Source organism: Dermochelys coriacea, chromosome 1 (genome assembly GCF_009764565.3).
Source record: "Dermochelys coriacea isolate rDerCor1 chromosome 1, rDerCor1.pri.v4, whole genome shotgun sequence".
NCBI lineage: Eukaryota > Metazoa > Chordata > Testudines > Dermochelyidae > Dermochelys > Dermochelys coriacea.
The window spans coordinates 75,240,383-75,255,715 of NC_050068.2; positions in this window are offsets into that span (position 1 = coordinate 75,240,383).

Here is a 15,333-nt window from a genome sequence, read left to right on the forward strand (position 1 = left end):
GAGCTGATGACAAATAGCTCTTCCTTCCCATGTGGTCTAGGCCTTTGGACTCCTTGGTGGAAGGAGAAGGTCTGGAATGTTCTTGATGATTATTTTTGTTGACTACATCTACCATCAGAGATCTGGGGGTGGGATTCCCTTGGTTGGAATCAGCCCTTTTGCAAGAGGGTAGAATAATAGCAGGTATTCACCATGCTACTATCAGCCAATAACACTGCCTTGTTAACAAGAAGGATAACCTTACACTGAGGGACAATATTAAAAATGTCCACTAGGGAAGGTTGAGACTCCTGGACCTCCTCTAATGGAATCTGGAGGGACTCTGACAGACATTTCATTAAGTCCTGGAAGGCCCTTAAGTCATCAGCCCGGACAGGCGGTGGTGGCATTACCACCCCATTAGGGCAGGAGGACTTAGCTGAAGGAGCCGAGGTTGCTTCATTCTGAAGGTCTGCTCTTCTTGGATCTCTTCAGGTATTAATGGGTGCTAGTGTTTCTTCCAGACTGGTACCCCACAAAAGTGGTTGCCATAATTTGCCCAAAGGTTCTAAAAAGCCCATTGAGGAGGTATAGAGGGGAAGGTGCCCAAGGGACACATACTAGGCTCCAGAAGGTTTTTCTCAGGGTAGAAGTCTAGAGGAGTGCTGAAACTGAGCCCTGTATAGACTCCAAAGTCTGATGATATCTCATCCCCCTAGCTAAACAGAAGGGGCTCAGACATGGATGCTGGTATTGGAGGTACAGGACCTGCTCCTATAATCTAGAAGGGTTCAGCCTGCATCTACCAAAGCAGTACCATAGGAAAGAGCCCTTCTCAGGAGAGTAATTCCAGTTCCTTTGACATGATGAGGTTCTTCGGGGGGGGACGGGACAGGAGGGCTATGGTAGCTGGTAGTCATAGCCTGAGTTGGTACTGGAGTTTGGAGTGGGGATTGGTGCCGAGGTGGAGATGCTGCACTCAGTACCAGAGAGACTGGTGGGGTGATGTCTCTGAACTCAGAGCACTGATATTGTGAAGGCAGTAGCAGGGAGAAAGCCTTATACCATCCAGGAAGTCCCTATGGCTCGTAGATGATGATGGTACCAGAGGACTATAGGGAGATGTAGGTGCATATTGATGCTGAGAAGTGTTGGATGGCATCAAGGTGGGTGCTTTATTCTGCTGACCTAAAGACCTCTCTGATAGGGGCTTCTTAGCTCACACTGGTAACTCAGTATTGACTTAAGCTGGAGCCTCAGAAGGTGGGACACAAGGTCGAGCCAGATTTATGAGGTGACCAACTCTTTTTTCTTAGAGTCCCTGGAAAGGGAGAGGGATATTCTTTTTAAAGATCTTTATCCCTAGATCTGGTACTGCGGTATCAATGCATGGGAGAAGAAGTGGACCAGTTGGAGCTAGAGAGTGTTCCATCAAGAGAAGCTCTAAATCTCCAATCAAGAGGGAGAGAGACATGAGTCCTTGAACACAGAAACATGATGACAGGAGGTCTGAGACCTAAAAAAGTACCCTTCAGTAGACCATAGAGAGGATAGAGGTGCAGTTAGAACAGTGAGCAGGAACACTGATGTCTTTGAAGATTCCCCAAGCATTCTGGGAATTAATGTGTTTCTTTAAATGAGTCCATGAATTCAATTTCTCATTTGCTTGGCATAGTTACTAAGAGTATCACTTTCTGATCAATGAATCTTAAACATATTGATATGACATGAAAGCATGACAGGATAAAACAATTTTTTTCTTTATAGTTAAGCCATAACTGGATCATAAATAAAGAAGAGCTGAGGATCAGTGCCTGTAAACAAGCCTTGAATTCCAAATAATCAAAAGAACATAAGCTTGATGTTCCTAAAGATTTTCCATTTAAAGAATGATAATTTAAGGGATATTTTAAAAGCTACAATGTGTTTTATTGAGCTTCACAACTGATACTCAACACCAAATGCTTTGTTAAACTCCATTGGTGAAATCCTGTCTCCACTGAAATCAATAGCAAATCTCCCATTAACTTAACAGGAGTCAATCCCATTCATCCCATATTTTTAAAACATCCATTGTAGTCTCTTCATGCTAGAATTTGACCATACTCTCAAAAAAGACAAATATGTGTCATGTATTTTTTTTTATAAAGCCATGCTGCATATCATTGATAATTCTCTTATTCTTCTCTGGATGTTTGTTATTTCCCCTCTTAATATTTGTTCCATTATTTTACTACGGTTTTGAAGTAAATGATTTGATTTTACTACCTGATAATGACCAGGATCACTTTTCTGTCTTTTTTGAAGAAAAATTCTATTGCCTCCTTTTCACAGTGTCAGGTATTATCTCTTATGACTAATGTGCTAATCAACTGATAAATGGAAGAGGGTTGTACCACTTGGCTATTTTTTCCCAAGGCTTAATTCTGTACAGCATTGTGGTGTTGAATACAAAAATGTAAGATAAAAGTTATGTTGTGTCGTTGTAGCCATGTTGATCTCAGCATATTGGAGAGACAAGGTGATTGAGGTTGGTGAGAAAAACAAGCTTTTGAACTTAAACAGAGCTCTTTTTCAGGTCTGGGAAAGGTACTTAGAGTGTCACAGCTAAATACAAGGTAAAACAGATTGTTTAGAGTAAATAGTTACATATTCTAAGGGACCATTCAAGTTGAAGTGGCCTGTTAACACTTCTTCAACTCTGTGTAAGTCAAAAGCTTGTCTCTCTCACCAACAGATGTTGGTGCAATAAAAGATATTACCTTGGCTCTCAGGTAAAAGTTATGAGCAGGGCAGGAAATATGGGAGAATCTCAATCCTGCATTTATGAGTGCTGATGACACACTTTTTTATTATTTATGTAGCACTGGCACTTAGGAGCTCCAATCATGAACCAGATACCAATTGTGCTAGGTGCTGTACAAACATAAAACAAAAAAGTGGTCCCTGCCCCAAAGAACTTACAACCTAAATACCTAGATAAGAGATAACAAATGTATTCATACAGATGGGTGAACACAAAAGAACAATATGACAAAATTGGTGAGTTAGTTATCTAAATTCCATAGACATTTAATAAGAGTTGTTGCCTAATCTATTTACATGCTTTTGAAAATCCCACTAGGTGACTGCATCTTTACACCCCTAAATACTTTCGTAAATTTGACCATACATCTACATCCATGTTTCGGTGGGTATACGCATTCTTTGCTCGGGCAGTGTTTCTCTTTGCACGATGTGCCCAAAATAGTAATGTGGTAAGATTGCAGGGCCTAGAAACATTCTGTGGCTCAATGCAAAGGAGTATGCCTAATGATAACCTTACTTATGCCAGTCATGGTGCCTCTGCCCACTTGCATATGACCTTACACTTTCTTGGCCTGAGAAGGTTAAGGAGTGACTTGTTTACAGTCTATAAGTATCAACATGGGAACTAATATTTAATAATGGGATCTTCAATCTAGCAAAGAAAGATATAACAGGAACAATGGCTGAAATTTGAAGCTAGACAAATTCAGACTGGAAATAAAGTGTACATTTTTAACCGTGAGCATAATTAACCATTGGGACAATTTACCAAGGATCATGGTGCATATTCCATCACTCATAATTTTTAAATCAAGATTGAATATTTTTTTTCTAAAAGAGGTGCTCTAGGAATTATTTTGGGGAAGTTCTATGATCTGTGTTATACAGTAGGTAAGATTAGATGATCACGATAGTCCCATCTAGCCTTGGAATCTTAGGTACTTATTTATGCTAGCACAGAACTGGCACTACAGCAGTTCTGAGGACTTTATGTAGTCATTTTGGATCTCAAATTCCTCCAGTCCTAGTGCTGCTTTAATTTTTTCCCTGATACCTATATCCATAAAGGTCCTTTCTGGCAGACTGGAATTGATGGAATTTATAGAGGATCAAGGTCTTAAAGGTCTGTTATGAGGGACCATTTCAAGTCTAAGTAAATTATAGCCATTGGTTTCTCATTATCCATTATTTTGTAAACACCCTTAAAGAATTCTACTAAGTATAATTCACCTTTACAAAATGATTACTAGTTTGTCCCTGATGCATTAGGTTAATCTAGATACTTTATGACTCTAACATTCATGGATTTTTTGTTTTGTTTTATAACTTTCTCATAATACCAAGGTAAAGCTCATCAGACTATAATTCCTTGGCTCATCCTTGGCACCTTTTTAAAAGGAAGTACAAGTGTGGTCACACTCCAGGACTCTGGTATAATAGCTTTTTAATGATGAAGGGTCTAATCCTGCTTCTCTTGTCAATGGCAAAATTCCCATTAAATTCAATGGAAGCAGAATCCGGTCTTAATTGCATCATTTCGTTAGTAGCACAGCTCATTGGCTCCTTCAGAACTCTTGGACAAATGCCATCTGCTCTTGATGACTTATTTCAAATTCGTTTTTCAAGTTGTGCCATTGCCTCCAACTAGCTTATTATATATATATTTTCCAAATGAAGGATCATATCTTTCAAATGTGCATGGGCACAAAACAGGGTGTTGGTGATGATACTAGTCTTCAAACCTCCTACAATAGTGATGGGTTTTACTATCCTGGATTCCCTGCCTTTTTTTTTTTTGGTTTTATTTTACATTTGAGAGCATTTTAAGGACCTTCAGATTAAAATAATGTAGGAAGTAGCATAGCATACATACAAATGTTTCTGTGGTATATGTTATGTGAGGAAAAACAGTTAAATAGAGGGTCAATCACTAAATACAATCTCATAAAGGAGGGGTAATTCACACTTCATTAGTTACTGAAACTAGATTATTTAATATAAAAATAAAGGAGTATTAAAAGCCTGTTAGATGCAGAGAAACCATGAAGGTCACAAGACAGCAGGGAAGCTATTTCCTAGGGAAGGTGTCCGGTAGTTAGAGCCCTACACAGATACAAATTTTTATTCATGGATGCAGATATCTGTGGTTATAAATCACCATTTACAGTTATAAATCGGCATCCACAGAAATGCGAGGCTCCCCCGGGAACCACAGCAGTGAAAGGAGCAGAATGTGGGGTCACCGCTCTCAGAAGCCAACGCCCCAAGCTGGCAGCTCTTCTGGCATGGCTGTACTGCTCCTACCCCCACCCAGTGGGGCGGTCACCAGGCTCAGCAGCAGCTGTCCCTGGTTGTGCTCTTGTGTTCAAGCTGTGTGCACAACCCCAGACAGGAGATGCAGACAGCTGCGTGGAAGGGATGGAGGAAGGACTGGTGGGGTGGGGCTGTGGGTAGTAAAGCCGTGCTGGAGGAGCTTGTGGGGTGCTGGCTCCTTTCACCGCCTCGGTTCCTGGAATGGCCCTGCAGTTCCATGGATGCCAATTTATATCCGCGGATATCTGCATTGACAAATATAAATTTGTGTTCACACAGGGCTCTATCTGTAATTTTAAAATCCCAGACAATTGCTTGTGATGGCACATTTGACAAACAGGAGTTCAAGGGCAACGTGCGATAAAACATGTCCCTAGCACAAGACCTTGTATACCAGACCACTCGGGACCAACAGGAGAAGTCTCTGGGATACTCACACTTTCCAGGATTGAATCTGCCACAACAACCAGCATTTTCTGGCTGCAGTTTTCAGTGGCTGGTTGCTGAGAAGGAGCAGGAGCTTGGTGCTAGCAGGCCTGCAGTTGCAGTATGGCCTTAATATTGGTTGCATTGTCTCAGCAGGGACAGCTTGACAGTAGAATCTCCTATATCTCTAGATCTAAGCACAGGCAACTACTACTAGTTCCTATCCCCCGGATGGACACATGGCTTCCGGCCTAGCTTCCCAGTCTCATGAAATTCTGGACCCTCCCTTTCAGGTGCTTATTTTTTTTCCCTCAGCTGTCTGTCCTCTCCAGCTTCCCTCAGGCTGGGAGATTAAAGGGCGGAAGCACACTTTCAGTGCAATCCCTGTAGGATCTTCTGTCTTTCCACTTCTGTCCAGAAATAGGATCAGAGTCAAGTCCAATGTGTCCCCCCAGGGAGCCAAACACTTCACCATGGTATGTGTAGTCCCCACAGTGTCTAGCCCCTAAAATTTAGTTGGAAGTAATTGTAGGCCTTTACAGCCATTACACAGTAGACATAGAGGCCTAGTCAAAACACCCCTGGCAAGGTTCAGAGGACCCAGTTATAGGAGGGGTCTACATTAATTTATTCTTCTATTTAGTTAAGTTTTGATTTTAGTTGTTATTTTCTATTGTTTTAGCACTACCCTGCGCTTTGAAGGGGAGTCCCCCCTTCCAATATTTTATTTCGTGCCTTAGCACTTCCCTGGGTTATGCCTAAGACCCCAGAGTTTATGCCTGCCAGACCTGCCACAGGTCTTTTGCCCATAGCGACATGTACTCTTGCCTTGGAGACACTCACAACCCAGCAGAGTGCGAAGGCTGAAGGGGGTTCAAAGGCAAGCCTGAAAAATATCAAGAGGCTAGGATTTAGGATTGCAGTCTCCCTTTAATTCACTTTGACTATCCCAGCAGGACTGACCTGAGTCCAGCACCTGCAGTTCACTCTTTCTCAACCAACAATGGCCGTGGTTAGCAGTGACCAGCCACCTTTCACAATGCACAGTACATTTTATTTTAGAACAAAAGAATCACAGAGAAAACATATAAAATAATAAACTGCCTTCACACATGCTAAGCTTACCAGGCGTCACCCATTCTCCATACAAAGATCCTGGTAGGTCCCAGTCTTTCAAACCGTTCCAGAAGGGCTTTGCCTTCTTGGTCACAATATCATGTTAATTTTAGGATCAAAAATCAGGGAATTGGGCTAGTTCAGGCTGACCCTTTACACCAAAACTTCTTTGTTTTTCTTCCGTGCCTCTTGAACCTGGTCAGAACCAGAATATGCAATTCATACCCACGGGGTGGTACTTCTCTGGAGTGTCACATTTGTCCTGGGATCTGCAGTAAATACTGCCCCCCCTTGATTTTAGACTCAAGGAGCTAAAGTATAATCTCTAGCTCACAAAGAAACATATAATATTCATAGACAAAAATATTTATGACTAATTCTTGAGCATATTGCATCCGGTATGTCCCAATATATATAAGTCTTTTGAAGTTTCCTCGCTTTCAAGATCTCACGTCACACTCCCCATCCTCTCTTTTCTTATGTGTTTTGCAGCTATATAAATAAATATTAAAGAGTCATAAAAGGAGATTGAGTGCTCCTTGAGACTGGGAGTCAATGAAAGATGGTATATAAATATATATAATTGATACAATATAATAAAAATTGTGGTATAGCAGAAGCCCCATTTGCTAGTTTCAATTGAATAAATATTTCTTCGAGCAATTATCAAGATTGTACACTATGGAAAAAGTTGATGTAAAATGAATTATGGCATGTGTAGACAGAAAATCTACACATAATATTACTAGTTATATTGAGACACAGTATATTAAAATCCACAATAAATTCAGAATGGAAACTCAGGGACATATTTTTGCAGTCTGGCCCCTAAGTTGTGCCCACAAATTATCATGTGTAGCAGTTGCACAGACGTATACCATGTTTATAAGGCATAGACATTTGTAAGTGCAAATCAGATAATGGAATGTGAAAATTGTTTCACTGGTCACATAGTTACCCATCTTTCATAGATTTTAAGGCCAGTCTTGAATATTTGACTACTAGAACCAAAATTCTATTTTTGGATACAAATGCAGGTAGCATAGTTCCTATTAACTCGGAGGAAAGAGTATTACCTTCTGAATCAACAATATTATCTTCTGCAGCACCTGTATTCTCCCTGGAGATTTCTTGTCCAACTAATGATCAGACTAACACCTGGCTTATTTTAAGCAATCGGATGTGATTACCATCCTGTATATTTAAAATATTAAACAATTTAAAAAAATCATTAAATTTGAGGTAACATGCCTTCATTTTACACTATATGACTGCACTGCTCTATTGACTAAATTGTGGCATTATTTATGGTAAGTTAGATATGTAGATTAACACATATATTGCATATTTTGGAACAGAAAGCCTACACTACAAATGGTCAGTTTCTGTAATGCTTAAGTGAATGCTCATGGTGTATAAATTCCATTGGAATGAACAATTTCTGATTTATATTCATTCATGTGTTGTAGATCTTTTTAATTATTCTATTGCAGCACACATTTTGCTACTATCATAAAACATTTGAGAATGCTAAATTAAAGGGATCACTCAGAAGCTATTTCTTCTAAATCTAGGCTAACCTCTCTCTTTCACCTTCTCCCCTTGCTTTTTTAGCCTTTTATTTTTCACTTCCCTATTGTGGAAAATGGTGAACAAATTTCTACACATCTTTTAAAGAATGTATCTTAGTGCTATTTTCACATTACACAATTGTTCTGTCACTCTTAAAATTATCTAGACTTTGGCAAATAATGAATATAAATTATTAGCAAATATAATATTTATAAGTCTGCAGAAATTCTGCAAAAATTTATCAAATCATATTCAGCAAATATTAGGTCAGTTCATCCCTCATATTCTTCCTCCATCCAGCATTCAGTAGCATCATGAATCACAGTAACAGAGGAAATAGTTATGGAAAAAAAGAAAAGTCATCTCTTTAATAGAGATGGACTGTGCAGCAGCGTGTTTTGTCAGATGGAGCATTAGCATGGAATAATCTTCTATCCATGGTCCAAACTAGTTGAGGATCACTGATAGTTAAGGTACACGGCAATGAGCTGATTACAAAAAGGCTGCACCTTTTAAAAATTATCATTATATATAAGTATACAAACATCTGCTAAACTACTGTCATAGAGTAAGTAGGCACCAACACCACCCAGCAGCCATACACTAATCCTAACAACCAAAATTAGAGAAAAGTATTACACTCTACCAGAGACTAGGCTGTCATAAGCAATGTGCCAGACAAGAATGAAGTAATAAGACAAACAATGGTAAATGGGTTTCCCAGGAAATCTCTAGGAGGAGGTGAAAACAAATGTACCACCTCCAGATATGTAAAAATGTAGCCTTTTGAAGCTCTGTCCTTTTACATGGGGAGAAAATCAAAGGCAAAGGATGTATAAAGGAAAGAATGACCTCTTCGTGACTATGCTTGTTTTGAGCAAAAGTGGTTATGAACTTGTAACTACAGAAATCTGTGTGGGGTCTGAAGGACTGATGACCTACCAGAGTCCTTCTTGTAGTTGGGGGTGATCTCTAGTAAGCTTATTAGACGCGTGTAGCTTCTTTTATTGTTTTTAGTATGTTTTATTTTTTCTATAATGGTTGCATCTTGAGAATAAATGTGCTTGCTTACAAAGAGTTCTGCAGTAACTGTGGGTAATTACACTGTTTATAGGCTTTAAAGAGGCTATAAAGCTCAGAGCACAGAGGCTTGCCTGATTAGGTTGTCTGGCTTTCTGGAAATAAAACAGTATAGGTACAGAACTGGGCAGCCTGGAAAAACCTGTCAGGAGGGAGAAAGACATGGATGTCTTCCCAAGAGAAGGGACATCTGGAGCCTAACAATGGATGCCCTTGGTGGGCCATGAGGGGGAAATACAAGTGCAGTTGCCCTGAACAGTGACACACATCACTGATATCTCCGCCACAAGGAAACTAAACTACAAGGCCCTAAACACCTACACAGCTGCTACCATTTTGCAGAGGTTTAAGGAGGAGCAATAATATTCTGGACCTGTAGCAGAATCACTGTATTTTTACTTCCTTCACCTAAATATTTGTTTTAAAAAGACTTTGTGTGGTGTTTAGATGTTACTTGTAATTATTAGAATTGGGAGCACTAGCTGTTGGGAGTCTGAAAGGACAGGAAACAGGAAGGAAGAGGGAGGAGTTGAAGAGACTGAGGGAGAGCTACTGAGGGTGCAACAGCAGCTTGGAAAATAGGTTTCGACTTTAAAAAATAATGTCCTGTTGAAGTTGGTTAGTACCTTGCCTGGCTACTACAACATTTTGGCAATGAGGATGGATCTTCTGCCTCTGAACCCACCTGCACACTTTCTACAAAGTCCAGATGAGCCTCCAATTGCTTTTACTACCTGGATCGATATTTTTGAGACGTATCTGCTTACAATCAGTGCTACAGAGATTTCTGAAGTAAGAAAGAGTGCTTTGCTAATCCACTGCCTTGGAGCAGAAGGGCAGTGTATATTTTACACTTTTCCCCTTGCAGAAGATAAATATGAGACTGTACTCACTGCATTAAAGAACTTTTTTGTACCAAAAGTGAATGTAGTAGCTAATTGCTACAGATTTTGTCAGTGTGAGCAGAAACCAGGGGAGACTATAATGCAGTATATTGATTCCCTGAGGAGTCTGATTGTAACTTGTGACTTTGGGAATATGGCAGATGTGATGATTAGAGATCAGCTCATTGAGAAAACAACCATGCTTCTTGTAAGAGAATGTTTACTTCTAGAACCACAATTTACACTAGAAAAAGCAAAAACCATTGCTCCCCAGATTGAGTCAGCTACAGCTGAAGCCAAAATAATGAGCATGGATACAGGAGGCACAGTCCAGACTGTGACTCCTTTGCAGAAAAGTTCACTATTACTACAAACAAATACAAGGGGAAAACTAAAGAAAAACCACCAAATCAGCAAATTCAAAATACAGTAAAAGCATGTTTGCAAGCTACACAGGATGTCCAGCAAAAGTAGCTCAGTGCAATCATTGCAAAAAGATTGGGCATTTTGCTAAAGTATGTTGCAGCAGCCAGTTCAATCAACAGGTGCATGCAGTTACAATACCAGATGTTACTGTTCTGAGCGTGGACAAAATCACTACAGCACATATTCCAGAACAAATAAATTGCACAGTAAACATTTCCGCCATACCCTCAGGCAAACCACTCTCTATTCAGCTAATGTTGGACACTGGCTCAGCAGTATCTATACTACCTGATTCCATCTATCTGCATTACTTTAATGATGTGCCTCTTACTGAACTCAAGCTTCACTTGGTGTGCTATTTGAAAAACCATATTCCAGTACGTGGCTGCCTGCCAGCAATAGTTACTTTTGGTGATTGCTGTGTAACTGCAGAGTTCTACATTGTCCACAAAGGCACTCCTATCCTTGGAAGAGATTTGTTGGCTGCTTTAAATCTCAGGGTAGTTAATGGATGAATTTATCTTCCTCAGCAAAGCACTCGTGCGGTACACACACCCGTTTCAGCTGGGACCCAACACCAGGTTCAGGAGAAACTCGGCTGTGCTTATGGGTTTCTGCATAAAGTTAAAATGTGGAATAATGTGATGCCTGTATGACAGAAATTACAGCATTTACCATTTTCAGTCGGGGAAGCTGTTTCAGAGGAACTTAGAAAACTTGTTCAAGAGGACATTATTGAAGAGATTAACTCCTCGGAATGGGTTTTATGAATAGTAGTGACACAGAAGAAGGGTTGAGGCATTCGCCTTTGTGTGGACTTAAGGGAGTCAAATAAAGCTATTTTGATTGACAGCCATCCTCTTCTTCACAGAGAAGAAGTATTTGCAGAACTCCATGGAGCAAAGATGTTTTCTATTCTATTCTTGATTTGCAGAGCGCATACCACCAGGTTATGTTGCATGAAGATAGCACAGACCTCACAGCATTTATTACACATGAGGGACTATTCTGCTTTAAATGTGCTCCATACGGTCTCGCATCAGCCCCAAGTGCCTTCCAAAAAATGATGTCATTGATTTTGAAGACTCAACATGGAGTTCAGTGCTATTTGGATGATATTATCATGTTTGGAAATACTTCTGAGGAAAAAAGAAAAGGAATACTTGTGGCACCTTAGAGACTAACAAATTTATTAGAGCATAAGCTTTCGTGAGCTACAGCTCACTTCATCGGATGCATTTCTGAGGAGTATGACAATAACCAGCAGTCTGTACTAAACTGCATCAGCAAAGCAGGCCTCCAACTCAATACTTCCAAACGCAAATTTAGACAAACTGAACTCTCCTTTCTGGGGCATACAATTTCACAGGCTGGACTGAAATCTGATCCGGCCAATTTCAAATGCTCCTCCTCCAACAGATTTGCAAACCTTATGTTCCTTCTTGGGTCTTACCTCCTGGTATGCAAAATTCATTCCTAATTATGTTTCTGTCATTGAATCATTATGAGAATTACCATGGGGAAGTTAAACCTTAGTGTGGACAATGGATGCTCAAGCTAGTTTCAAAATGGTGAAAGAGTTGATTGTACATAGTCCAATACTTGCACTATTCAGTCCTGAATTGCCCACAATTGTAACTACTGATGCTTCTGATTATGGACTTGGGGCTGTCCTCACACAACTTCATGAGGACAACACAGAGAGGACTGTTGCATTTGCTTCAAGGACACTAAGTAATGCTGGGAGGAAATATTCTACCATCGAAAAAGAAGCACTTGCTTGTGTCTGGGCTACTGAAAAATGGAGAACTTACCTGTGGGGCTGTACATTCAAGTTGCACACAGACCACAGCTCTTTGACAACATTGCTTACCACGAAAGGACTGGGAAGAGCAGGATATCGTATTGCTAGATGGTCTGCAAGACTACTCTCTTTCAATTATGAACTGGAATATAAGCCTGGAAACCAAAATGTGGTAGCTGATTGCCTTTCTCGCCTGCCTTTGCCTTCACGAGATGGTCCACTGGAGGATAAGGATGTAGTAGTTGCACTTATTACAAGCACTCTCACTGTAGTTACAAGAGAACAATTTCAATCTGCTTGTTCAGTGTGTCCAATTCAACAAAAACTATGGGAATTTCTGACAAAGAGATGGCCCAGGAACCCTAAAAACCTTGACCCAGTTTTGCTGCCTTATTTTAGAGTTCGGGATGAACTTTCTTTGCTCGATGGCTGTGTGCTATGAGGTACATACGGGCTCCTTATGCACGAAGAATTACAGTCAAAACTCATACACCTGGCACACAATGCTCATCAAGGAATTGCTAGAACCAAACAATGACTATGGGATCTGTATTGGTGGCTAGGGATATACTCTCAAACTTAAGCACTCATAAAATCCTGTGTCACTTGCCAAATACATAATAAGAAAGCAGTGACATGTACCCCTCCATTACAGCCTGTTTTTCTTCCTGAACCTGCATGGGAAAAATGGTGATTGACATTGTAGGACCCTTTGATACTGCTCCAATTGACTGCCGTTATGCCATTACCTTAATAGACTATTTCAGTAAATGGCCTGAGGTAGCGTTTACATCGCAAATCTTTTCTGCTACAGTAATTAAGTTCCTCTTTTCAGTTTTTAGCTGGGAAGGTAACCCCAAAGAACTGGTTTCAGATAATGGTAGTCAATTTACTTCCCTGGAGTTTGAAACTTTTCTAGAACAGAGGAACATTTTACACAGAAGGTCATTCCTATATTACCCTCAAGCCAATGGGGAAATTGAACATTTTAACAGAAGTTTGAAAGAGAGTTTGCAAATGGCTAAACTGGAAGGGCGATTGTGGATAACCTTCACTACTGATTTCTTGCAAGCATACCGGGCTACATGACATGCCACAACGCAAAGATCACCCACAGAGTTACTGCATGGGAAACAAATGAATACTAAACTGAACATTGCTGGATTGTTAAAGACATCACCTGGTGCTCCAACTGAGGATGATGTGAGAAAAACTGTTGAACAGAACCAAGCAAAGTATAAGGCTTTCACAGACAAGCGGCGGGGTGCTAAGGAACCAAAGTTTGAATGTGGTTCCTTCGTTAGAATATGAAAACCTGGAATTTTACACAAAAGGGACCATAAATTCATGGCTCCTCTTAAAATCATAGAGAAGAAGGGATCTTACACCTATCAACTTTCTGATGGGTGGGTATGGAATGCTTCTTATCTTGCACCTGCCTATGCACCAAGAGGAGATTATGCCAACACCCAGTCTGCATTGGATGACTTCACCATAGTATCAACACAACAAGACATTGCACTGAAACTGGGGCTTGAGAGACATCCTGTCAGACCCAGATGACCACCTGTCTGGACTAGAGACTATGTTATGTAGTATTTATCGTGTTTTTTGTGTAATAATTCTGTCAGCAGTATAATGCTTTGTTTCCTATTTGTTCCTATGGTTAGAACAACAATGTTTATGTAATTGGAAGAGTTTCTTAAGAGAGGAGGGAATGTGGTGTTTAGATGTTGCTTGTAATGATTAGAATTGGGAGCACTGGCTGTTGGGAGTCTGAAAGGACAGGAAACAGGAAGGAGGGGGGAGGAGTTGAAGAGGCTGAGGGAGAGCTACTGAAGGTGTAACAGCAGCTTGGAAAAGAGGTTTCGACTTTAAAAAATAAAGCCCTGTTGAAGTTTGTTAGTACCTTGCCTGGCTACTACAACACTTTGCTATTGGTTTTTCATGTCTAAAGACTTGGTATTTTCCCCTTTCTTTGAAGCCCAGGTTTCCTTGTGTCAAGAAGGTTAAGTTCCTTAAGAGAAGAGATTTTTTAATTAGTAGATACCAGCTTGTAAATGAGATATCACTTGTGGGATTTGAAGCATATAGCTTCCAAAAAACCTCAGTTACAATATAATTATTCCATTTCTGAACACATCATACTGTGTTAAGTTCAAAGGTTCATCTTTAGCTAAATCTTAATTTTTTTCTTATTACTGAGAATAAATTAAAAATCTCTTAATAAGAAATATTCATTTAAGACTTGAAACTTTCACTTGAAAAAAGAATAGAGACTGAAAGTTGCTGTCCTGTTACACTTTCATTATGTTTTTCTCCCATGTTGCCCTGTTCTCATGTTTTATTTGGCTGTTTCCAGAAAATAAATTAAACCTGTACAATTAAAGCTATGAATTTATGCTAAAAAGACTCTACTCTAAAACCAACAAGAGAGAATATGGTTGTAATAGTACGATATAGGGACATTTGATTAGTAGGTGGAAATCTTTCCAAATTAGTGGCAATTTGATTCACACAGTTCTAAGGAGAGGAACTGAGTCAGGGAAGTTACTTGGGAAAAGATTGTCAGATTTGCAAACAGAAGATTAAGGATGTTGCCTAAACCTTTATGAACTTTCAAATCTTTTGAAGTTCATCTTTGAAATGGGTGACTTAGGCTGGGATCTATAAATGGATTTAGGTGCCTAAAGTCCAGATTTATGCACCAATATACTAGATTTTAGGAGCCATTGAGATCCATAAAACTCTTCTTCAGCTGCATTTAAACTTATTCAGGAACTAAATTTGCACTATAAAAGTTAAATTTTCTGCCTCTGAGCATACACACTGCTGCTTAAGGTAGGTCCCTGGATGCCTAACCTCCAGCATAAGCCTCAAACCAGCTGAAGAGAGGCATTGTCCTGAGAAAATGCCTACTTCCAC